Below are 25,859 nucleotides of genomic sequence, written 5' to 3' on the forward strand. Positions count from 1 at the left end.
TTTCTATAACTCGAATCATTATGATACTAATAATAATAACACTAATAAATTCAATTGGGGTAATAGTAATTTACAAATGGCCTAGTAAAAGTACAGAACTTGGTAACTTCTTCATCGCTACAACAACCATAACATAGGTATACTTCATCAGATTTATCACTATCATATCCAGTTGGGGGAATATTAAGTAGATATAATTGTGTAGTGCAACAACGTGGGAGTTCTGTAACAAATACACAATTAGATACAAATTGTACCTAATATTTGTCGAAGACGTTGTTGACATTCCCTTGTTACTATCCTTTGTTGTTGCATTCCTTTCATCTGGACAATCGTCTCTATCCCATGTTCTCTGGATTCACCCCCTAAAAATATCGAAATTAAGGCAAACACATATGCTGCAACTTTGTGGCCTCCTCGGATTCTCTTTCCAACATTTCAAGTGCTTCATCTGTACTTTCATTTCTGAAATAGTTCTTCTAAACATATGAACCCCGAACAATGAATTAGAACGGATTAATGCGTGGATAAATTTTGTAACCATCCAAATATAAAAAAAAAGCAATATATATATTACCACACATGTTCTATACAAGACTTCATTATTTTCATATTCTATGCACCCGTTCATGAACGACTAAAAATATCTATATTTTTCATGGCTTGGGAGCGGCAATGGGCTAATTGGAACGTCTAACATCGACAGATTCATATAAATCCCCCGTTGACGACCTATTTCGTTAACAATGTTTGCAAGTGGAAAATTGATGGGTTAGTAAACTCAAAGTAAACAATAGAAAATAGAATAATTACTCTGCTTTACCTTTAGTTTCAAATTTATCAGATCCTTGCACGATATAGAAGCCACCCTTTCTACGATCTGTTCTAATATTCTGGTATCCAGGTATTCGAAGAAGAACATATCCTCTTCATACTTCTCATTGTATGTAAAAGTGTTAGAATGCGAAGTGTGTACATATTCGGGATCTTCAGCTTCTTAAAATGTTAGAATTCAAAGTGCAAAGTGTATAAAAGACGACTTTGAAATTTCATCTACTTCTGACACCTTTACTTAATTGAGTATCTACGTGGGAAATACTGTATCATTTTCAATAAATCAATTAAGAACATCGTGTAATTTCCTTGAATAGTCACCCATGTTTGGGAAATTACGAAGAAATATCACTTATGTTTTTTTTAGATCCACAATATCACCAACTTTACCTCTTTTCCTCAAAATATACTTCACACAAAAAAAACATTATATCTCTCCTAAGAGGATGTCATGTCACATTATATTTAGTAACAAACGATATATCTTTATAGAATAAAAAAAATGTTGATAATATAAAAAGAAATAATGTTATTCTAGCTCGATTCGTTAAAGCATAATCAAACAGTCAATAGGTCACGTGATCGATTCTAGGTTTAGGTAACTTTTTTAGTTTTTTTTTTTTAAACAAGTAGATCCTAATAGTTAAATTTTTTGAACTAAACATTTTTGGTGGGAAGTAAAACAATTAATAACTCTATAAATACCCAATACTTATCTCTCTATATACACCAATTTCATTCTCGTTCATACCAATGACAAACTTCACTCCACTGACCAGTCCTCCCGTACCATGATTCAGAATCAGACTAAGTAGATCATATGTGATGCAAACAGGAAAGGTAAAATATCACATTTCATTGTTTCTCGTTATTTTGTATATTTGTTTTTTTTAAGCATATGAATAATGTAATTAATGTCTTGAGTTTTATTTTTATGCTTTGGATTCCACAATCAGTAAGTCGATATTTTCCCACAAACCCAACATATACGGTGTTCACTTTGTATATCTTGATAGTGCATGTGGAGATCAACACTACAATTTAACTGTAGTTGACAGTGGTATATCCAAGCGGCGGAGGTTTTCAGAGGGTTGACACGATTTTGTTGTTGATGCGGGATTGGTTGAGGGAGAGGTATTAAAATTTGTAATTTGTCGTACTGATGAGGCCATAGTAAACATCGTTGTTTGTAAAGAAATCCATGAGTACCTTCTTGTGGATTTAATCAATGACATAAAACTGATATATATTTATCATTAAAATATTATTGTATTTGCACATCTCCATTTATATGAAGCATTTTCAGTACTTACTAGTAATTTGTTTTTTGAAAAGTTATAGTTAATCACTAACGAGTAATAGCATAATTAATATAAATCAAGAAAGTCCAAATATTAATAATCTTGAAAATAAATACTTTGACCTAGGAATTCTATTAGTGTTGATTAATAGAATACTCCTTCCGTTTATCCGTTATGAACCTAGAGTAGTTGATTCATCTTGCTAATATATTTAAGTCAATCTAGGAAATTAATAGTAATTGTTTTATTAAATGTTATAGTTAATAATTAACGAGTAATACAATCATATTTTAAAAATAAATACTTTGATCTATCAAAATCAATAATTCTTGAAAATAAATGCGTAACATTTTCGGAGTGAAAATTCATGGTGGGAATTGTAAAGGTTATAACTTCTCAAATGGTTGTCAAAAGGTTATAATCAAGCATGGTAAAAGGACATGTTTCCAGTGCATTTAAAATGATTATTTATTATTTTATTTTTAAATATTAAAAAGGAACCACAAATCTACCAAAGAAACACAAGTGTCACCCACTCTTCTCTCTTCATATTTTCAAGATTTTAAAAAAAATTATATTGCTACACAAAAATAAAATTAAAAATGTTAGCGTAATAATGCTAAAATATGAATAGTATATTTAAAATGGAATTATAATATAAAATTTGTTGTCATGTCCTGAGCCTACACTCTGGACGTGGCCGGCACCCAATGACCATTGCTGGCCTTAAGCGAACCCTTGGTCTTACTTAATTAACTCAACTCAAGTCTTATCATTTACAAGTGACAATTAAAAAAGTAACTTTAAAATAATACTTAGCCAAAATGACAACTCAACTCTTATCATTTACAGGTGAGATGAAAAGACTAAAGAAACTAACTCTATCTATCTGTGAAGCCTCTAAAGTAAAGATGAATGTTCGGACAGGACCCCAATCACTTTAACAACAGAAAGCTTTAAAAATAACTAAATGATAAAGATTTCTTTCGGAATGAAAGGAGACTCACAAACTGACAGTGAGCTGCTCATTGGATCAACAGTATGCCGAATGCTGATCCTAGTTACATGCTCTACACATAATACGATGCAGGCCAACTGGATCTGTTCAACTCATGAACCACTAACTCATTTCAATGTATGCAATTTAAAAGTTTGTGCAATATAAAGAAAAACTATTTGAAAACATGTTGTAAATTTTGAATGTATACAATGATACAATTAACTCTAAGATGTACGTAAAAATACAAATAAACTGATGTATATAAGAATACAATAACTTCTCTGGGAGTTTCTCTAACCAACTATCATCACTTAAGAGAAACATTGATGATACAACTATCTACCTAAATTGCCGAATGGATCCACTAGTCTACTGCAAAAAGTGTTCATCTAAAAAGTATGATCCTTTTCTACCCATGGTGGCTACATGGTCTATGGGGGCTGTGAGTTGTTTGAACACTCCCCCATATCGGTTCTCAATTCTACTAACAAAAATATGCAGTCTCTTATGTTTTAAGTAAACATATTGATTTTGTGGTTTGAGATTAGTGCTCAAAATAATTAGATCTAAGGTTAGCTAGGAAATCTTAGTTTCCCTGCTTGCTTCTTTTAGAAAGCTATAGTTCTTTCTTGAAAACTCGTCCTAAGGCTCCTTGGAAATCAAAATTTCTTTACTTGCTTAAATATAAAAAAAAAAACACTTTTAACTCTCCTTGGGAATACTTAGTCCCCCTATACCTCTGGAGAAAAGAACTACAACTTAACTCTATACTTAGCTTGAAACTTGAACCTTAAAACAAAATTAAAATGTTTAAGTCAGACTCTTGAAAACTTTAAGAACTTTACTTTGACTTGCTTCTTAAATTTAGATTTGACTCATAACTTATAGCTTCTTTGACTTTGATCCTAATGTTCCTTGAATTGAATTATAGGTTCAAGGTTCATGATCTCATGAGGATGATTTAATGATGTTAAGACGTAACTTAGAATGTTGGAATCAACTAAGAAATGTGGGTACATCACTTAGGAACTAGTACGAAAATATAGGGAATGAATGGGGTGAACTGGCGTCCTTGGTGATCGGAGAGGCGTGGGGCGCCAGGTCCCAAACTTCAGGGGACAATTTGGGGCTCTCTGGGTGGCGCGCCGCCCCAAGTCCCTACGCACAGGCGGCGCCCCTAGGAACTACGGACGCGCGTTTCAACTTTTCTTCTCCGTTTTTTATTTTTAAACATTCTAAACTTCCATGGATCCTTCCCGAATCACTTAGGATCACTAATAACCTCAATAAATGCAATATAACCAAAAAATAACTCGGATAAACGAATCAAATCAACTAAAGGAATGTAACAACTCAACCAACCAAATTACAACAATGTTCTTCAAGAACTTCACTTTTCATCATTCAATCTACTCAAAATTCGCTGAATTAAACAAGTTGGTGTGTGGTGAACTAACTCAAAACAGAAAATATTTCACATACCTTTTAAGGGATCACTCCCGACGAATTCCACAAGCCGAACTTCGACGATCTTGAATGTTCTTGCTTCTTCTTCTCCTTTATCCTCTTTTCTCCTCTTCTTTTCTCTTCTTTCAAAACCCTAACTTGTTTTCTAAAAGTATGAACTGAATAGGATAAGTAAAAACCCCAATTTAATCCAAAAATAAAATAAGATAATTGGATAAGAAAAAGACAACGTTGTCCTTCCCAAATCGAAATCGGACTATCCTTAATCTAACAGACCAACTTCAGAAATGCATAACTCACTCATATGATATCGAAATCATGCAAACTCGGCAGCGTTTGAAAGATATCTTCAAGGTATTTTCATCCATATAAATAAACACCTCTAACTAAGACTGATCTAGGAGTTACGACCGTTTGAAGTTGACCAAAAACTCACTTTTCCCCAACTTAAGAAATTTCCAGATTTTAATTCTTTCCAAAAGTGACTATTTCAACTTCTAAGCTTTTTGTAGCTATCTCAATTTTCGAGATGTTACAGTTTTAAATATATTAAATGTCTATATACAAAAAAATGTGAAATTAATATTATGCCTCTTTGGCTTATAAATGCATGACAAAATGTTAATAGTCTTGAAATTAAATACTTTCACCTAGGTGAACCAAGAGTAGTTGATTAGTGGTGAAAATTGTTTAGCTTATACATGCATGTCGGAATAAATGTTATAGTTAATAACTAACGAGTAATAGCATAATTAATATAATGGAAGATAAATCAATTATTCTTCAAAATATATGCTTAATATTTTCGGAGTAAATATTTGTGATGGAAATTGTAAAAGTTATAAATTCTTAAACGTTAGTACTAATTAATACTCATTCCTTTATGAACCTAGAGTATTCCGTTAACAAATTCACTGTATGATTAAACAACAAATTGAATGTCTCGAAGAAAACATTTGTAGTGGGACATCAACAAATTTAGCAAGTACTACTATAAATAGCCAATACTATCTCTCAATTTACACCATATTCTAATCTATATAAACTCATGGGAGACTTTACTCCAGTGTGTAATCCACCTTTACCTTTGTTCAAAATTTAACTAACTTCATCATATGTATTGTTAAATGCCGAATGGATCCACTAGTCTACTGCAAAAAGTGTTCATCTCAAAAGTATGACCCTTTTCTACCCATGGTGGCTACATGGTCTATGGGGGCTGTGAGTTGTTTGAACACTCCCCCATATCGGTTCTCAATTCTAATCCCAAAAATATACAGTCTCTTATGTTTTAAGTAAACATATTGTTTTTGTGGTTTGAGATTAGTGCTCAAAATAATTAGATTTAAGGTTAGCTTGGAAATCTTAGTTTCCCTGCTTGCTTCTTTTAGAAAGCTATAGTTCTTTCTTGAAAACTCGTCCAAAGGCTCCTTGGAAATCAAAATTTCTTTACTTGCTTAAATATTAAAAAAAACATTTTTAACTCTCCTTGGGAATACTTAGTCCCCCAATACCTCTGGAGAGAAGAGCTTCAACTTAACTCTATACTTAGCTTGAAACTTGAACCTTAAAACAAAGTTAAAATGTTTAAGTCAGACTCTTGAAACTTTAAGAGCTTTACTTTGACTTGCTTCTTAAATTTAGATTTGACTCATAACTTATAGCTTCTTTTACTTTGATCCTAATGTTCCTTGAATTGAATTAATGGTTCAAGGTTCATGATCTCATGAGGATGATTTAATGATGTTAAGACGTAACTTAGAGTGTTGGAATCAACTGAGAAATGTGGGTACATCACTAAGGAACTAGTACGAAAATATAGGGAATGAATGGGGTGAACTGGCGTCCTTGGTGACCGGAGAGGCGTGGGGCGCCAGGTCCCAAACTTCAGGGGACAATTTAGGGCTCTCTGGGTGGCGCGCCGCTCCAAGTCCCTACGCACAGGCGGCGCCCCTAGAACCTACGGACGCGCGTTTCAACTTTTCTTCTCCGTTTTTTATTTCTAAACATTCTAAACTTCCATGGATCCTTCCCCAATCACTTAGGATCACTAATAACCTCAACATCCAATACATTAGACCCAAAAAATAACTCGGATACACGAATCAAATCAACTAAAGGAATGTAACAACTCAACCAACCAAATTACAACAATGTTCTTCAAGAACTTCACTTTTCATCATTCAATCTACTCAAAATTCGCTGAATTAAACAAGTTGGTGTGTGGTGAACTAACTCAAAACAGAAAATATCTCACATACCTTTTAAGGGATCACTCCCGACGAATTCCACAAGCCGAACTTCGACGATCTTGAACGTTCTTGCTTCTTCTTCTCCTTTATCCTATTTTCTCCTCTTCTTTTCTCTTCTTTCAAAACCCTAACTTGTTTTCTAAAAGTATGAACTGAATAGGATAAGTAAATACCCCAATTTAACCCAAAAATAAAATAAAATAATTGGATAATAAAAAGACAATGTTGTCCTCCCCAAATCTAAATCGGACTATCCTTAATCTAACAGCCCAACTTCAGAAATGCAAACTCACTCATATGATATCGAAATCATGCAAACTTGGCAGCGTTTGAAAGATATCTTCAAGGTATTTTCATCCATATCAATAAACACCTCTAACTAAGACTGATCTAGGAGTTACGACCGTTTGAAGTTGACCAAAAACTCACTTTTCCCCAACTTAAGAAAATTTCCAGATTTTAATTCTTTCCAAAAGTGACTATTTCAACTTCTAAGCTTCTTGTAGCTATCTCAATTTACGAGATGTTACAGTTTTAAATATATTAAATATTTATATACAAAAAAATGTGAAATTAATATTATGCCTCTTTGGCTTATAAACGCATGACAAAATGTTAATAGTCTTGAAATTAAATACTTTCACCTAGGTGAACCAAGAGTAGTTGATTAGTGGTGAAAATTGTTTAGCTTATACATGCATGTCGGAATAAATGTTATAGTTAATAACTAACGAGTAATAGCATAATTAATATAATGGCAGATAAATCAATTATTCTTCAAAATATATGCTTAATATTTTCGGAGTAAATATTTGTGCTGGAAATTGTAAAAGTTATAAATTCTTAAACGTTAGTACTAATTAGTACTCATTCCTTTATGAACCTAGAGTATTCCGTTAACAAATTCACTGTATGATTAAACAACAAATTGAATGACTCGAAGAAAACATTTGTAGTGGGACATCAACAAATTTAACAAATACTACTATAAATAGCCAATACTATCTCTCAATTTACACCATATTCTAATCTCAATAAACTCATGGGAGACTTTACTCCAGTGTGTAATCCACCTTTACCTTTGTTCAAAATTAAACTAACTTCATCATATGTCTTGTTAAATGGATTGCTTAATTTTCGCATATTACTATGTTTCGTTTTATTTCTTCATTTTTTTGTTTTGTAAGATAATGAATTAATTTGTTTGTGAATTTTTTATTTATGTAGTGGCTACCACAATCAGTAACTCCATATCTTCCCACGGACTCAACATTTACGTTGTTAACTTTCATATATCGTGGTAGTTAATGTAGAAATCTATACCATTTATCTATAGGCGCCTCTTTTTTTATCAATTGACGGAGGTTATCAGAGGATTGACACGACTTTGTTGTTTCTACGGGATTGGTTGAGGGCGATGTTTTAGTTTTTGTTATTTGCCTTCGCAAAAAGGACTTTATAGAAATATTTGTTTATAATAAATCCATGAGCAACTTCTTATAGAATTCATAGATGAAAAAACCTTGATAGTTCTTGATTAATTAAAATGCGTTTTGATTTAATTTAAGTTGTTCAAGTGTAAGTGTAAAAAAAGGACAATATTAATCTTGAATATATATATATANGGCTAAAGACTAAGTGTAAATATTACGGTGAGAGAATATTTATTAAAAAAAATCGTATGTGTCTTCTTTAAATTCGAAAAGAAGATACATATGATTTTTTTAAATAAAGAATGAAAATTTTTACTTTTGGTGGTAACAATGTTTAGTGGTAAGTTTGAAATTTTCAATACACCTACAAAAACAGATGACAGTCTCTCTAACAAATGTGAACGTTTGAACTATTGAATTCTACCTTTGTAATTGATGGGCTTTAAATAGTTGCTATTACTTACTATTCTACAAAATATTCGTAAATATTTCTTCTCTTGTTATATCATTGCCATTTCTCCTTCAATAGACAGAAACACACATGATAATCGTAGAAGACGATTTCACAGTTTAGGAGATTGAACTTCTAAAGGACGAAGTACAGGACATTACTCGTGCAATGGACACACTTCATCGTGAAGTGAGGACCTTGTCTCGTTGTCATGCTCCGATCCTACACGCAGGGCGAGACCGGCACTCGAAGATCATTGCTGGCCCTCAAGAGAACCCTTGGCCTGGCTACTTAAATCAGCGGAAGACAAACCTCAACTTTGACACGAGTAAAACATAGTAACAGGGAAAAAATATGTCATGTAATAACTTTGGCCAAAATGGCACTCGAGTCTTAATAACTGAAAACAACTCCAAACTGAAATATTATAGTCTACGAAGCCTCTAAACTGTCTAGAAAGGGATGTTCGGATAGACCCCACAATATCCTAAAAGCTAAACTAATATAGAAATGAAAAAGGATGTCCTCTTGGATGCAAGGAGGCTCACCACAAACTCTGAAGCTCAATTTGGATCAACAAAGCACTGCGTACTAATCCTGGGTACCTGCGTCTGCATCATGAAATGATGCAGGCCAACTGGCATCAGTACATTGAATGTACGAGTATGTGAGTTCGAAAGCGAATCAACGACTTAAGCTTGAGGGGATTAGATAAAATTACCTTGGCTCTGCTCAACTGAAGAGTATACTTAACTCAAATGATATATATATAAAGCAGTTCAAATCATATGCAACGTGTGTATATATAGTTATATAGGTATATATATAGTTATATATATAGTTACATATATAACTCATAAAAATAGTGAAAAGAACTTAGTTCATTAAAGGAAATGCAATAACAAACTCAATTTTATTTATATAAGAAAGTAATATCGCCTCTGTGGGAGTTTCTCTAACCAACAACCATCACTATGACCCTACGTGATGGTACAACGTCTTACCTCATGTTGCAAGAGGACCATCCTATACCTTGCCATCAGTATAGGACCTTACTCAACTTAGTGGATCCACTAACTCTCCATACGTGATCATCTAAAAATTATGACATGTCAATTCCCATGTTGGCTACATGGTTTACATGGACTCTTGAGTTAATATGAACTCTCATCTACACATCGGTGCTCAATACTACTCTCAGAATTTTACTTTAGCTCACACTTTTAATGAAACTTCCTTCCTTTGTGTTGAGATAATTTATTGAACCCATTTGCTTTAAAAAGCTCCTTTTGGAATCAATGTTCCCCTTTTAGTTCAAAAACACTTTTGGAACTTCTAATTCCCCTTTTTACTAAAATGTGAAACATTTGTAAACCTCTAGGGAATACTTAGTTCCTTTATATCGTTTTGAGAAATGAACTCAACTTTTTCTCTTTACTTAACTTGAAACTTGACTCTTAGGGAATACATAATTCCTATATAGCTTTTGAGGATTTAACTCAACTCTTTGATCTTTCTTAACTTGAACTTTAAGTCTTTAAAAGAAAGTGAAAACTTTTGTGAAAGACAATAGAAAGTTTATAAACTTTACTTTGACTTTCTCTTAACTCTTAGTTCCTTGACTTTGATCCTGACTTCCCTTGAATTTGAATATGGATTCAAGGTTCCTGATTTGAGTTCTTGGATGATTTATAGGTGTTTAGAATCATTTCAAGTGACCAGAATCATTGTAAGGTGTAAATGTACACCTTGGAAGGACCTTAAAAGACTAAACTACGAAAACTGGACGAAAAACGTCGGGTTGGGCGCACTGCTGGGGCACCACACCAGCCTGAGTTAACTGAGGCTGGTTCTCGCGCACTGCTGGCGTGTTAGGCTCTGGTCTACTGAGGCCGGTTTCTGGCGCACTGTAGGCACGCCAAGCCTGCCCCTACCCAGGTGTGTTTGACGAATTTTTCAACTCGTTTTTCTATCTCCAAACTCTCCAAAACTTCCTAGTTCTTTCATTGAACACTGGAAACCTTTAGTACTCTATAAAAATACTTCCTAGTTCTTTCACTAAACACTGGAAACCTTTAGTACTATCAAAATCTACTAAATTACACTCAAAATAACTCAAGGAAACAAGAATCAAACCAACAATGGCAGCCAACAATCAAATTAATAAGAAAACAAAACTTTCTTTCAAGATCTTAACTTCTAGCATGAGATAACCCATAAATTTACTGAACTGAATAAATTGATGTGTGGGTGAAGTAATCCAACACAAAACATCTCATATACCTTGTTAGGGATCACACCCGACGAAAATTCACGAAGCTAAACTTGGTGTTCTTGCGTCTTCTTCTTCCTTCTCCTTTTTTCTTCTTGCTTTCAAAACCCTAGTCTATTTTTCTAAGTGCATAAACTGAATTGGATCAATTTAGCCCCGAACATATTAATTCAAAATTAAATAATTAATTGACTTAAGAAAAAGATCAAAACAACCTTACTAAATCCATTTTTTGGGAACTTTCCCTTTTCAACAGACAATCTTCCAAAGGTCATATCTCACTCATACGCCTCATAAAAAATTTGCAAACTTGGCGTCGTCGAAAAGACTTCCTTCGAGATTTTCATCCATATAAAGAATTCATCCAAAACCCTCCTGATTTTGGAGTTATGACCTTTTGAAAATGACAAAAACTTACTTTTGAAATCTGGAAATTTTCCAGATTTTATTACTTATTTCCAAATTTGATTCTTTTTTCTTGTTTTTCTTAGTTTAACCTTAGTTTATCTAGAATCCGAGATGTTACACTCGTTCTCTTAAAAAATTATCTACTCAGGTTAATAATGAATTGTAACTTAATAGCTGTGGTGGTGCCGATAATAATGAGGGTGGTGGGGTCAAAAATATTGAGGGGGATTGTCCTTGTAACGTTTAGTGATCGACTATTTTTATTTAATTATATTAATATCTTATGTAAATTATTATGTTTTGTTCCCTTTTTTCTTTTAGTACTGTATATTTAATTTCTATCAGAATTACTCTATATTTTAGTATAACTGATACTTCATTACATCTAACAAGATAAATAACCAACTCCATCTTAATTTTTGAAGCGTTTGTGGTTACTGAACAGTCCACTCTTGAACTAACCAAACCAACTATTGATCTTATTATAAATTATCATTTATTCGTGTACCCGTTATAGATACATATCTTGCAAAATAATGTAATTTAATTCTTAACATGTCTTCATCAGAAAACATAAATGGTTTTCTTGGTAATACAAGACTGGTTGATATAGTATAGGATATTGCACTCCTTAGTGAGAAAGTGAGTCGCCTGATAAAAATTTACACCCTACTTTATTCTTTTATTTTATGTTGATGTAACTTTAATTAAAGAAAACAGTAAATATTTTGAATTTTATTTTATTTTACATTAATACAATTGCAGCTATTAGTCTATCCAAAGAACCTCTTGGAATAACCAATGCATCTCTTAGACTAACTAACCAACTTTCGTATAAAAAGAAGTCATCTTCTACCCACAATCCATAACAATTCTATCTTATAACACACACTGTAGTCCCTAATATGTCTACACCAGAGAAAGAAAGTGATCATCACAGTGATGAGGGACGGAGATTAGACGATCTCAAAGAGCTTTTAAGACTTAAAACTAATTCGTTGAAGCTCGTCGGGATAATTTTAGGGCTTGAAAGTCAAATATGGAAATTGAAAGGCCCCGTTGGAGATTTGATTCATCGTCCGGAGGCCTTGGGAACTAAAGATGCAGGTGCCTGTGCCGGTACAACTCACGGCAATGGCTCTCCCAGTAATATGAAGTAGAATTTATTTAAATTTAATTACCATTTAGGACTACATTTCTGTTTAATTTACTAAGTTATTATATATCGTCTTGTTTTTAAATTAATTTCAATCTACTCTTGTCTCTATATTTATGTTTAAATTGTGTTTTTGATAAACTTTTAATAAAATTGTAACTCTTATAATATATTTTTTTTTAAAAAAAGGAAAATGGACAAGTACCTCCTTAGACTATGACCGAATTTTTATAGACACATCTTAACTAAACTAAGGTCCTATTACCCCATGAACTTATTTTTTTTAATTTTGTGCACCTTTTGTCTTACATGACATACTCCGTGACTCCACGCAATTAAGGCGCATGGGAGATATTTGGATGTCACATAAGCCAAAAAGGAGCACAAAATTGCAAAAAAAATAAGTTCAGGGGGTAATAGGACCTTAGTTTAGTTAAGGTGTGTATTGGAGATTTCGGTCATAGTCTAGGAGGTACTTGTGCATTTTTCCTAAAAAAATAACTGATAAAATATAAAATAAATTTCAATTTTATACATTCATTTTACTAAGAGATGGTAAAATCAATAACAATCTAAACAATTAGTGCTAGCCTTTTATTGAACGTCACACAAGATCCTAACCACATACACTTGAGTGTTTTTCTTTCCCAAGTCAATAGCTTGTGCAAAGAGTTTAAAAACACTCCCAAAGAAAGCTACTCCTTCAACAAGTGGTTTTAATTATAGTGAACAACTTTGATAATCCGGTTCACGCATTTTTGGAGATAAATTATCTAGTTACCAATTAAAAAGAACTAATAGAGTAATTTTTAAAATTTTTGGATAAAAAAGGATGAAAATATAAATAACTTTCATATAGTTATAATGAAGCAATGGTACTGCAACGCGAATGGTTATAGCTTAAACAATTAGTCACTACGTCACGAGTTCTAGTCAAGTATTAGGTCCCTCCTTTTTTTATTATAATAAACATAAAATTGTTCAATCTACTCGTAGAAAAATATTCGAAACAGAACTTACATTTTATTTTTTTTTATAAATGAACTTATATTAAAAAAAGAGTGCAAGAAAATTCAACTCATCAAATCAAGTCTTTTCAACAATAAATAGGTATACTCAAGCAGTTTTATTAGAGTGAACAGCTACAATAATCCCCTTACTCTCACACATTTTGGTTCCTTCTCTATTATTTTTCAACTAAAAATTTTTGGAGACCGATTATATACTTACCAATTACAAAGTGATAGAGTAATTTTTTAAATTTTTGGGTAAAAAATGGGAAGTAAATGTAAATAATCCCATTACTCTCACAAAATATGGCTCATTCATTTACTCGGTTTGGATATTGTTGGTCAAGTTTATATTTTTCAAGGTTAATACCTTATTAGAAATATATTCAGTAAAGAGTCCGTTCGGTATATGTTCAATGAAGAGTTCAACTTTTGGTGAGAAATTACATGAAATTTTTTTAGGTGGGAATTATGAAGTTTTAAACAGTCTTATAAATACACAACACGGTGTAACTTATACAGCAATATTTCTCTCATTGATAAAATGTTAGATTACATCAAGTCTTTTCTCCTGCCCCACTTATGTGTCGTGGTTTTACGTACTTTATATGCTTTTTCCTTAAGTTTAGTGTATGTCTAAGGCCTTTTTGTTGTGGTTTTAGTATATTTTTATTTGTGTTTGCAGGAAAAATGTCCAGAACGGAAATGCTGAAGACTCTGCTGAAATAAGTGCAGAAGTGATGACCTACGGAGCCACCGACAGTCGGTCGACCCAGTAACGGTCCGTAGGTTATGATTGTCGACTGGGGATTCAAGCAGCTGAAATCAAATCGGGGAATTCTGACAAAGTGTGGGGCTATGGAAGGATCGATGATCCGTCAATTGATCGACGGACCGTGCTGGCAAATCGTTGGTTGTAACAGAAATCCTTGTACCTGACTTGAAGAAACCACTAAGTATGGAGGAACGGAGGCCATCGATAGACCGTAGGTCTAATGACGAGCCGTGTTGCTAGTCCGTCGATGGTAACAGAAAGTGTTGAAAAGTGGAGGCTGAAAAAGATTTGAAGTATGGATGACGGAAGTTGTCGACGGTCCATCGTTCCATCGATGGACCATCAGTTGGGTCGTCAACTAAAGATGCGTTTTGGACAGATTTTTCCTTATTTAGAACTCCTTTTTATTTTAGAACTTTATTATTATAAATAGGACTAAAAACCTTGTTTTTGAGGTTCGACTTTTTGTTATTTTTCACACTCTTGTTATTGGAAGTTGAACTTTGGAATTTGGGGAATTACTTCATGTATCCGGAATCGATTCACAAGATCTTTTTTTAATTCAAGTGTGATTTCTGGAGTTTCTTCAAACCTGTCAAAGTAAGCACATGAATTATTGTTTGATAACCATGAATTGTGTATTTCTAAGCATGGGTAACTAAATCCACAACTAGGGTTGTGGGAAACATGGGTAAATAACAAGGTAAAACTAGCTAAATAACAATTCTAGAATAGGGTCTTGCATATATTGATAATTATTTCATTTAGAAGTCTTTTTAACGAGTGCACATGTTAGATCTTGCCCTATTTCTACTTGCCGGACAAAGGAGGTAGTTGATAGGAAAAGAATTATCAACATAGATTTAGTATACACTATCTAATAGGCTAGTTTCAATTGGTGTAAAATAGTAACTTAGTGATACATTGAATATGATGCTTAATATGAGGTAAAGGTAAGGTTTAGTAAAGTAGACACACATATCCGGACCAAGGTACGGAGTGAAATTCAATAGTTGCCACAACAAGGAATTAGGGATACATAACTTGCCACTTTGCATGCAAGATGCTAGAAAAGAGTTGTTATCGCTAGGATCACCATGTTATAAACCTATGGGGAACACTTACACCCTAGTTTCTCTCATCACTTGATAAATACAAAAGTTATAAACTTGCAATATGTCTTACTTAAAAATAATTAAACATTTTTGTTACACAAAACCCTCGACTTGACTAAATAGACATAATCGTAGATTGAAGTTAAGTCTAAACCATTTTTATCGTGGTATCGACCCCAACCTCACAATTGGGTTATTTACTTGATATGACTGCTCATACTAGTTTAGAGAAGTATAATTTTAGCGTATCAAATTTTGGTGTCACTGCCAGGGAAAATGGAGTTTAGATTAACTCTAAGCACAATTGCCGAATTTTAGTCAATAATTTCCTAATTTTACTTTCTCTCTTTCTTTTTGTTTCTTTCAGGTCTAACTCTAGTGTATGCCAAATACAGAGAGTCGAGGAGAAACAGTGCTTCCATTTGATCCAGAACTAAATCGCACACTTCGCAGAATGAATATTCAAAACAATCCTGCTTATATTGATGATGAGATCAACCCTCAACTTCCCTCGCCGATTGATGCTCATAATCAAGAGATTGTTGATAACTCTGGTGAAAATAATCTGATGAGGCAACCTCCTGCCCCACGCTCTCAAGTATAGGGGAAATGTTAACATCACTCACTCTGATGGGCCACTTGTCCTACCTCCTCTACCACATGGTCATACTTTCGTGGTAACTAGTAGTTTGATGCAGATGGTCACCGCTAGAGGTTTGTTTTCTGGGCTACCATCCGAGGATCCACATGCTCACATCGCCAAAGTAAGGTCAGTGTGTAAGAGTTGTGTAGGAAGGCCAGATTTGGACATGGACGTCATTGGGTTAAGAGTGTTCCCTCTCTCACTGACGGGAGAGGCTGCTATATGTTTTACTAAGCTTCCCTATAACTTAATTTATACTTGGGAGCAATTGAGGGATGTGTTTCTTACCCAGTTTCTAAAAAGCTCAACCACAAAGATAGGGTTAACAACTTTGTGGCATGACCAGGGGAGTCAGTAAGAAGTTCTTGGAATAGGTTGACCTCTTTCTTGAGAAGTGTTCCAAACCACCGTACTGATGATGAGTCACTGAGAGAGTACTTCTATCGGGGGCAAGATGATAATAATAAAGCGGTGCTCTACGATTATGGGTGGCTCTTATGGAAAGTGTACTTATACAAAGATCGCTGAGAATTAAGAGAAAATATCCCAAAGTAATAAAGCTTGGAGCATTAGGAAGTCGGATACAAGGACACACACTTACGCGATGCAAGCTTCACATAACCCAGCCGCAGATGACATTCGTGAAGAGATGGCTCAAATGAGAACTGAGCTTGGGTTGGTGTTGAAACATGTTACTAGGGGTGCAGAAAAAGTAAATGCGGTGAACTATTTTGATAAATCACCACAGCCAGTTGATGAGTACTACTATGAAGAAGATTCTTATACAGTAAATGAGAAAACAGTGATTTACGACAAAACTCCCAAGGCTCCAATCAGGAGAATTGGCGCCAAGGTCCACGAAATAAAGGTCCGAACTATGGTAATTACAACCGAGAGGGTCACTAAGTTTGAGATAGAAACTACAACCGCGACAACAACTTCAACTGGGGCAACTATGATAAAGAAACGATCAGTGTGGGCTCTATATTCCACCTCAAAATCGGGAAGTTGCATGCACATGCAATCTCAATCAAGAACTTTAAGTTGCAAATGTCTCAATTCTCTTCTACTGAACCCACGTCAACCGGGTGCTCTTCCTAGCAATACTGTTCAAAATCTGAAAAATGATGGACGTTGTATGGAAATCACTACTCGAGGTGGTAAGCAAACCATAGATCCACTTATGCCGTCTGGCATAGAAGATGAGATGAGAAGAGAAGATGAGGTAGTAGAAGCTAGTGGGGATTTGGTAGATGAAGCGGTAAAAGAAGCCAAGAGACCCCAGAAAGTGACTCCCATTCCTAGACCACCATCTCCATTTCCGCAAATATTGGTGAAAAAAGACCGAAGATGGCAAATATCAGCGTTTTATTACTATATTAAATAGCTTTTAATCAATATCCCTTTGATAGAAGCTCTCGAACAAATGTCCGGTACGCCAAATTCATGAAAGATATGGTCACTAAAAAGAGATCGGTTAGTTTTGAGGATGATGATCGAATGCAACATTATAGTCCTATTGCTACGAGATCTCTTGTGCAAAAGAAAGAAGATCCGGGCGCTTTCACTACTCCATGTACAATCGGGTTGTTACACTTTGAGAATGGTAAAGAGGCCTATCAGGATACTCCACGATGTGTTAGTGAAGGTGGAGTCATTCATATTTTGGGCCAATTTTGTGATTCTTGATTGTGAGGTGGACTTTGAGGTGCCTATTATTCTTGGGAGACCGTTCCTTGCTACGGGTCGAGCCTTAGTTGACATGGAGAAAGGGTAAATGAAGTTTCAATTAGACAATGAAGAAGTGACTTTCAATATTTGTAGGTCCATGAGGCAGAGAGGTGAGCTCCAATCGGTATCTGCGATATCCTACAAGGTTAAGAGTTCGTCCGAGGTATAAATAGAATAGCGTCTTAGTGTTGAGGAACCAGCGGAAGTGATCATGAATTTTGAGAGTGATTGTATCGAAGAATATGGGTCATTAGTTGTGGAACTTGATCAAGGTGATGTTCGGTTTAAAAAAAAAAGAAATTGGATTTAGATATGAAACATCACGAATCTCCATCCGCAAAACGATCAATTGAGGAGGCCCCAAAATTGGAGCTTAAGGCTCTACCACCTCATCTAAGGTATGTTTTCCTGGAAAAAAATGACACTTTGTCGGTAATCACTGCATCAGATTTGAATGTGAAGCAAGTGGAGTGTCTTGTAGAGGTGTTGAAGAGGTTCAAATGAGCCATTGGTTGGACTATTGCGGACATCATTGGGATTCCATCCGGTATTTGTTCACACAAAATCCAACTCATGCCCGATCATAAGCCAAATATAGAGCATCAAAGACGTTGAATCCATATATGCAAGAGGTAGTGAAGAAGGAGATTATTAAGTGGTTGGATGCCAGAGTCATATATCCGATCGATGATAGTAGTTGGGCATCCCTGTTCAGTGTGTGCCTAAGAAAGGGAGAATGAATGTGGTCCCTAATGAGAAAAATAAGATTGTTCCAATGAGGCCAGTAACCGGATGGAGAGTGTGTATGGATTATCGTAAATTGAATGCATGGACTGAGAAGGACCATTTTCCTATGCCCTTCATGGATCAGATGATGGATAGGCTTGTAGGAAAGGGATGGTATTGTTTTCTTGATTCTTATTCGGGTTACAACCATATCTCTATTGCACCGAAAGATCAAGAGAAAACCACCTTTACTTGTCCTTATGGAACTTTTGCATTCAAGAGAATGCTTCGGGTTGTGTAATGCATCGGCTACTTTTCAGAGATGTATGACGTCCATATTCTCCGATATGGTGGAGAACACCATTGAGGTATTTATGGATGATTGTTCTGTTGTTGGTGACTCGTTCAATCATTATTGGAATCACTTGTCCGAAGTTCTTAGAAGATGTGAAGATTGCACCCTTGTGCTAATTGGGAAAAATGTCACTTTATGCTGAAAGAGGGTATTGTATTGGGCCATCGCATCTCAGAGAAGGGCATAGAGGTTGATCGAGCTAAAGTCGAGGTGATAGAGAGACTTCCTCCACCCATCTCTGTAAAAGGTGTGAGGAGTTTCCTTAGGCATGCGGGTTTCTACCGGAGGTTCTGCGCCCCCATCTCTGTCAAAATGATTTGAAGAGTTGAAGGAGAAGTTGGTATCTGCGCCCATTACTATTTCTCTGGATTGGAGCAAACCATTTGAGGTTTTGTGTGATGCTAGTGGGGTTGCTCTTGGTGTAGTATTGGTACAAAGAAGGGATTAAATATTTCACCCCATTTATTGTGCCAGTAAGGCCCTTAATGAAGCTCATAAGAATTATACTGTGACTGAACAAGAGCTACTTGCGGTGGTATTTGCTTTCAAAAAAATTTGCTCCTATTTGCTTGGCATGAAAGTTATAGTGCATACTGATCATTCTGCTTTGAAATATTTGATGGAAAATAAGGATGCGAAACCAAGGTTGATTAGATGGGTACCACTGTTGCGAAAGATAGAAAAGCGACCGAAAATCAAGTTGCCGATCACTTGTCCAGATTAGAGGATGAAGGTATGCGAGAGCTGGGTGAAAAGGCTGAAATTGATGATACTTTCCCTGATGAGCATGTATTGGCTTCTTCTCATGACTTGATCCCATGGTTCGCAAATTTTGCAAATTACTTGGCTAATGATATCGTCCCATCGGACTTGTCCTTTCATCAAAGGAAAAAGATGTGAAAAAGTTCTTTTGAGATGAGCCATATCTATATAAGAGTTGTGTCGATGGGCTTATTCGGCGTTGTGTGTCGGAAATTGAGATGTTGAGTGTTTTGGAGGCATGCCACTCCTCGCCTGTGGGTGGGCATCAATAGTGGTATCTGGACTGCCCATAAAATCTTGCAATGTGGATACTATTGGCAAATCATCCTCCAAGATACACATTAGTTCGCCAAGGCATCTGATAAGTGTCAAAGAGATGGAGGTGTTTCTAGACAGCAAGAGCTCTCTTTAAATATCATTCTTGTAATTGAGTTTTTTGATGTGTAAGGCATTGACATTATGGGCCCTTTTGTGAGTTCTCATGGGATGAAGTATATTCCTGTGGCGGTTGATTATGTGTCAAAATGGGTGGAAGTCATAGCACTTGCAAATAATGAATGGAAGAGTGTCATTGCGTTCTTGAAAAAGAACATATTTTTCCAGATTTGGCACCCCAAGGGCCATTATTGGTGATGGGGGATCCCACTTTTGCAACAACTTGTTCAAAGGGTTATTAAAGAAACATGGGGTTCGCCACAATGTGGCCACTCCTTACCATCCTCAGACTAGTGGGCAAGTTGAGGTGTCAAACAGAGAAGCAGATTCTGGCAAAAACGGTGAACGCAAGTAGAACGGATGGGTAAAGGAGGCTTGATGATGCTCTTTGGGACTACCAGACAACATACAAGACTCTCATAGGTATGTCTCCATACCAACTTGTATATGGGAAATCTTGTCACTTGCTGGTTGATATAGATCATAAGGCCATGTGGGCAATGAAGAAACTAAAGATGGATTGGAATGAAGCAATGGAGCAGAGGTTCAATGGGTTAAATGATCTTGATGAGTTTCTCTTGAAGGCATATGAAAGTTAGAGCCCTCTACAAAGAAAAGATGAAGAAGTACCACGACCAAAAGATTGAGAAGCGCAACTTTCTGGTTGGGGATTTGGTGCTTTTATTCAACTCTAGGTTGCGCTTGTTTTCGGGCAAACTCAAGTCCAAATGGACTAGTCTATTCTTGATCACTCAAGTCTTCCCTCATGGTGCGGTTGAGTTGGAGAACAAGGAGGGTGTAAGGTTCAAGTTGAACAGACAAAGAATCAAAATCTACCTAGGGCATGGCGAAAATGCGAATGAAGTGGTTGAGGCATACCATCTTGATGAAGTCTGAGTAATCAAGGGTTTTGCGTCGTGCCGCGACGTTAAATCAAGTGTTGATTGGGAGGCAACCCAATATTTATCCTATAGCTAACAATAGGTTTTCTTGATTTTATAGGAGTAGTTGCATTATTTCTGTTTTTACTTCATCTCATGTATGAATTTTCCTTGACGTTCTTTTGGAAGTGTTGGCTAGAGTGTAGAATATGGTCCGTGTCTAAAAAGTGTCCAAAAAACACAAAAATATTAGCTATTGGGTGTTTTATGTGCAAGGATTAAATCACCAAAAATCTGCAGAAATTGGTCTGGTGCACTGATCTACAGTCCAACAGACGGGTCGTCGTCCCATTGACGAACCGTTGATAGCATTCGTGGATCCCAGGTATGATTTTTAATTTTTCCTAAGTTAGGGCACAGTAAACGGAACATTCGATGGACTTACGATCCATCAACGGGGAATCGTTAGTTCCCCAAACCTTGTAAACCGACCCGACTCAACCGTCTATATATTGATTTTTTAAAACTTTTCAGTTACCTCCCACCCTTTCAAATTCCTTTCCCAAAAATTTCCGTCCCCATTTTCCTTCAACTCTCCCACTCACTCACACATCTACTCCCCACTAATCATTTCCTCATTATACATCTTCCCAGAAATTCCCCTCAATCCCAAAACTTCTCTCTACCCACTTCCCATCTTCTTCTTTACTCCTTCCGGTGTTCAAAGGCGGGCTTGGTGTTGTTTCGTGCACAAAGTCATCTCCCCATTCACTCCACTACAGTACACAGCTATGTTCATCTCATCTGCTACTGATTTCCTGTTCTTTGTTCGGACACCTAAATGTTAGCATACAAAATTGATGAAATATGTATGTGGGTCTTGACTTCGGGACGAAATTGCATGATTAAACTATTGAACTTGGGTCCCTAGTCCCTTAGTGTGATGTAAAGTGAATGGTTGGGGGTGTTAATGTCTAAATGAATGGTATTCTGAGTTTTGTAGTTTTTCCGACTTAGGGATTTTTAGTACTTTAGATTTTAGGATTGAAATTGCATTAATCGATGCCCTAAGAATGACAAAATGGCGGGTTAATTGATATATGAACCTAATGTGTCTTAATATGCTTGACATTGTCAATTGGGGGTGCCAAATATGGCTTACCGAAATTTTTCTCTGACCGACAATACGAGACCCCTTCTATGGACCGTTGTTCAATCCACGGACTGTCGATGAGGTTCGTCGATTGATACCCCCAATTTTAATTAACTCTAGAACAATGTACTAGGCCTACAATCCGTCGACTGATCGACGGCTGTCCTAAACATCCAACGACTCTAACAGAACCCTGTTTTCTGAGGGTCTAAAATTTTGTATAAGTACCTACCAATGGAAGTGATTCTACGATCCGTCATTTCATCGATGAACCTTCCTTCACATCCGTTGTCTTTAACAGAAACTTTGCATGTCAAGCATTCAAATTTTTTTCTAAATGTCCAACGATAGACTAGGTGTACGGTCTGTCGGTTAATCAACGGACCGTCCTGCAAGTCCGTCGTCTTTAACAGAACATTTGTTGTTGAAGCCTTCAAAAAATTTGCTAAGTGTTCACCAACAGACCATCGTTACGTCGACGGACCGTCTGTAGTGCCCGTTGTTCAATTCTGCAGTTCTGAACTTCATTGTGTTTCGTGTTTCAAATTTGGTCTTGCTTCTGTTAGGTGTGTATGATGTTTACAATGAAACTACTAACTCTCTTTTGCAGCTACAATTGGCTCCCTGGCAAGACCTAGTCTACTCTAGAGGATGTTCAAAGTTCGTTGCCCCTTCACGTCGGGTGGTGATTGGCTCAGACAATGATCGTGATTCAGAATACGTGCCACAAGGTACCGAGACACCAAAACGTGCTGGTAGGACCACTTAGTGCACGCCCACTAAGGTGGCGTCCGGCGTAGTCACTGCTTCCTAGTCTGATGAGGAGCGCACACTGACCGGCACACTGTTTGGGTCTTCTGCGGGTTTTGAGGGAGCGTATGGCTCCGAAGAGCGCTTCCGGGTCTGAGGGAGCGTCTGGCTCTGATGAGTCTCCGGGTTTGAGGAAGAGTCATCTTCACATAATCCCACTATTCCTGCTACACCAGTCCATTCTCCCTCGTCTGATGAAGCTGACAGTGCGGATGCCACTCCAGCACCCCTGACCGACGTCCATGAACCGATTGCTGATCAGCCCAACTGGTGGTGTATAGAAGGACAATATTAGGTGTACAGGGACGCCAAGTTGCTCAACGATAAGGGGGTCATGAATCGAACTCTGGCAGTCGAGCGGCGAGTTATTATAGGGAGTCTCCACTCTGTCCCTGATGCACAAGCTATTTCCACCCGCCATCGGCTAGAGTGGATGGCTAGGAGCGTTGGACGTTACAGCGAGGAGGTAGTGCGAGATTTCAATGCTTCTTATGTAGTGACTCTCTGGTCTTCTATGGATAGGCGGTCTAATCCCGCCAAACGGGCAGCATTTGATCATATTTGAGTCTGTGGCTGCAGGGTGGACATCTCCTTACCCTTTATTCGTTGTTTCTTATACGGTGCTGATACAGATGCTACCAGGGAGACCCTTACCGCCGAATTTGACTATAGGTGGAAGCTGATAAATGAGGGCATTTTCCAGCGTGATGCGGGGGTGAGAGAGACCACAAAGAGGTGGATAGCCCAGCACATATCTGTGGATGATGAGGGTGCAGATTGAGTGCTGGAGTCCAGAGGTGTGATAAAGAAGGCCAACCTCACATTTGTGGCCAAATTCATCAGGCTATTGCTTCGTCACTGCCTATCCCCCACTGTTGCTGACAGTATTCTAACATGGGATAGAGCTGTATTGGTAGTTGCCATGGTTCGAAGGTTCAAGGTGGATGTTCCGAGACTATTGCTGGCAGTCGTCATTCATGAGAGGGCCTTTAAGGCTACCACCACACACCCTTTTCCCTGCTTGATTTTCGAGTTGTGCAGGTCTACTGAAGTGCCAATATGGCATATTGATGTCCTCAGGACTCCTAATGGGACAGTTGTATAGGTCTCATCCGGGATGAGGCCAATGAGGCGACACCCCATAGAGGCCCAGAGTGGAGGTGTAGCCACTAGGTGAGAACTTGGCGAACACAGTAGAGCAAGCCCAAGGGGCTAATTAGGCTACCTCAAAGCCTACTGGCACCACCCTGGTTGAGTCTATCTCGGGTACTAGCACAGTTTCAGTTCCTCCTACTCTACTCCATCTGCAGCGTTGGTCCCGATTGCTAAGGTCCAGAATTTAGAGGCCCATATGGCCACACTATTGCATCATATCCAGCCTTGGATGCATAACTCCATTGCTGAGGCGGAGGATCGGATCGAGAAGAGGATTGCCCAGCAAACTGAGAGGAAGATTTTCGTAGTACACTAGCACCTAGACGTCTTCGAGTTGAGAGTTCTCGTCCAACCAGCCCCTATTATATACTTGATGACTCTCCAAGTTGTTGCGGCGAGTCTGAGAGCTAATGTGGATGTCATTCTGGATGCGCGGGTAGCTGAGCCTGAGGCTACACCTGTAGAGCCTGCTGAGGATACAGTGCTTGCTACGCTGTTCTAGACCATCGCTGCGCCACCACCTCCGCCACGTGAAAATGCCAAGAGGCACTAGATCAGAGAGGGTGATGACGCTCGTTCTTGGAAGAGAGAGTGTACTGAGTTGGAGGCTTCGAGAATAGCCTCGTTGATGGATGAGGAGGCCCGGCAGATTAGAGCTAATGAGTTGGCTGCTGGGGCATCTAGCTCCTGGATTGTTGATGTTGAGGGGAGCACTACTTAGGGTGATAACATTGTTGAGGACACTAGTGAGGGTGTCCCTACTACTGAGGGAGTGGGTTCCGGGAAACTGGACCCGCCAGCTTGTTGATCGTCGGCACTATGCACCTCAGCTTTGCTTCACCTCTACCTTGTTTTATATTTCTTATGCATTGGGAACAATTGCATGCTTTCTTGTTGGGGGTGGGGTAAATGGAAAGTGAATGCTAGGGTGAAGTCTGAGTAGCCCAACTCATGATCCTCTCTTGAGGTTTTTCTTATATGTGTTCTTTTTTCACCAAGAGACTGATTATTTTACTGTTGAACCGACATGTTAGTACCGTGTACAAAGTATGAATGTGAAATCTGAAACATGATGGCTAAATACAACGACATCCCATTCTAACATGAATGTTTGCATGATTAGGCATAGTGAATGTTGAATGTTTTGGCTCTAAACATGACATCGAGATACACCATTGCATGACCCTCAATCTAACACTCAAACTGGGTGTCCAATAATCTGGTAGGGTAATGAGGTGTTAAGAGAGTGTGAGGAAAGTTGAATAGTCCACTATTGGTACCTACCTAGAACTTACCCGGTTAGTCTTGCAAAAGTAATCTGTGTTAGACAATTAGGAAAGGATCATAGGACCTTGTTCAAATTAGTCAACCTTTAGCCTAAATGAAAGAAAACCAAATGAAATTAATCCTTTTTAATCCAAATGATTTGAGCTTACAATGGACCTTTCTTTCTACCCCAACTCATCTTTTCTGGGTATAATGTATTGGTCCTGGTCCTTCCTTGGACATGTGCACCTCATATTATGCCAAAAGCATAAGTTAAGGGTGGCTAATGCAGAAACCAATATCGTCCTGGCACTGACCCAACTTTGGGTATTGTGTACCTTGATTCATGGCAAAGCCATTAGTTGAGGGTGGCTATTATGAGGAATGTTCCGGAAAACGGCGTTAAAAGAATTAATGTAAAAAAATGAAAGAATAAAAGAAAAGTGGCTCAATCAAAGTTGAAATCAA

The 25,859-nt window shown here is 37.1% G+C and overlaps 1 long non-coding RNA gene across 1 annotated transcript; it reads left to right on the forward strand.

Moving 5' to 3' along the window:
* The first annotated feature begins 1,554 nt into the window (after nt 1–1,554).
* On the forward strand, nt 1,555–2,106 carry LOC114074783. Its single transcript, XR_003575057.1, has 2 exons — nt 1,555–1,674; nt 1,791–2,106. It is a non-coding gene; the product is annotated as an uncharacterized LOC114074783 (long non-coding RNA).
* Nucleotides 2,107–25,859: the final 23,753 nt, after the last annotated feature.

The sequence above is a fragment of the Solanum pennellii genome, chromosome 11, assembly GCF_001406875.1.
Source record: "Solanum pennellii chromosome 11, SPENNV200".
Taxonomy (NCBI): domain Eukaryota; kingdom Viridiplantae; phylum Streptophyta; class Magnoliopsida; order Solanales; family Solanaceae; genus Solanum; species Solanum pennellii.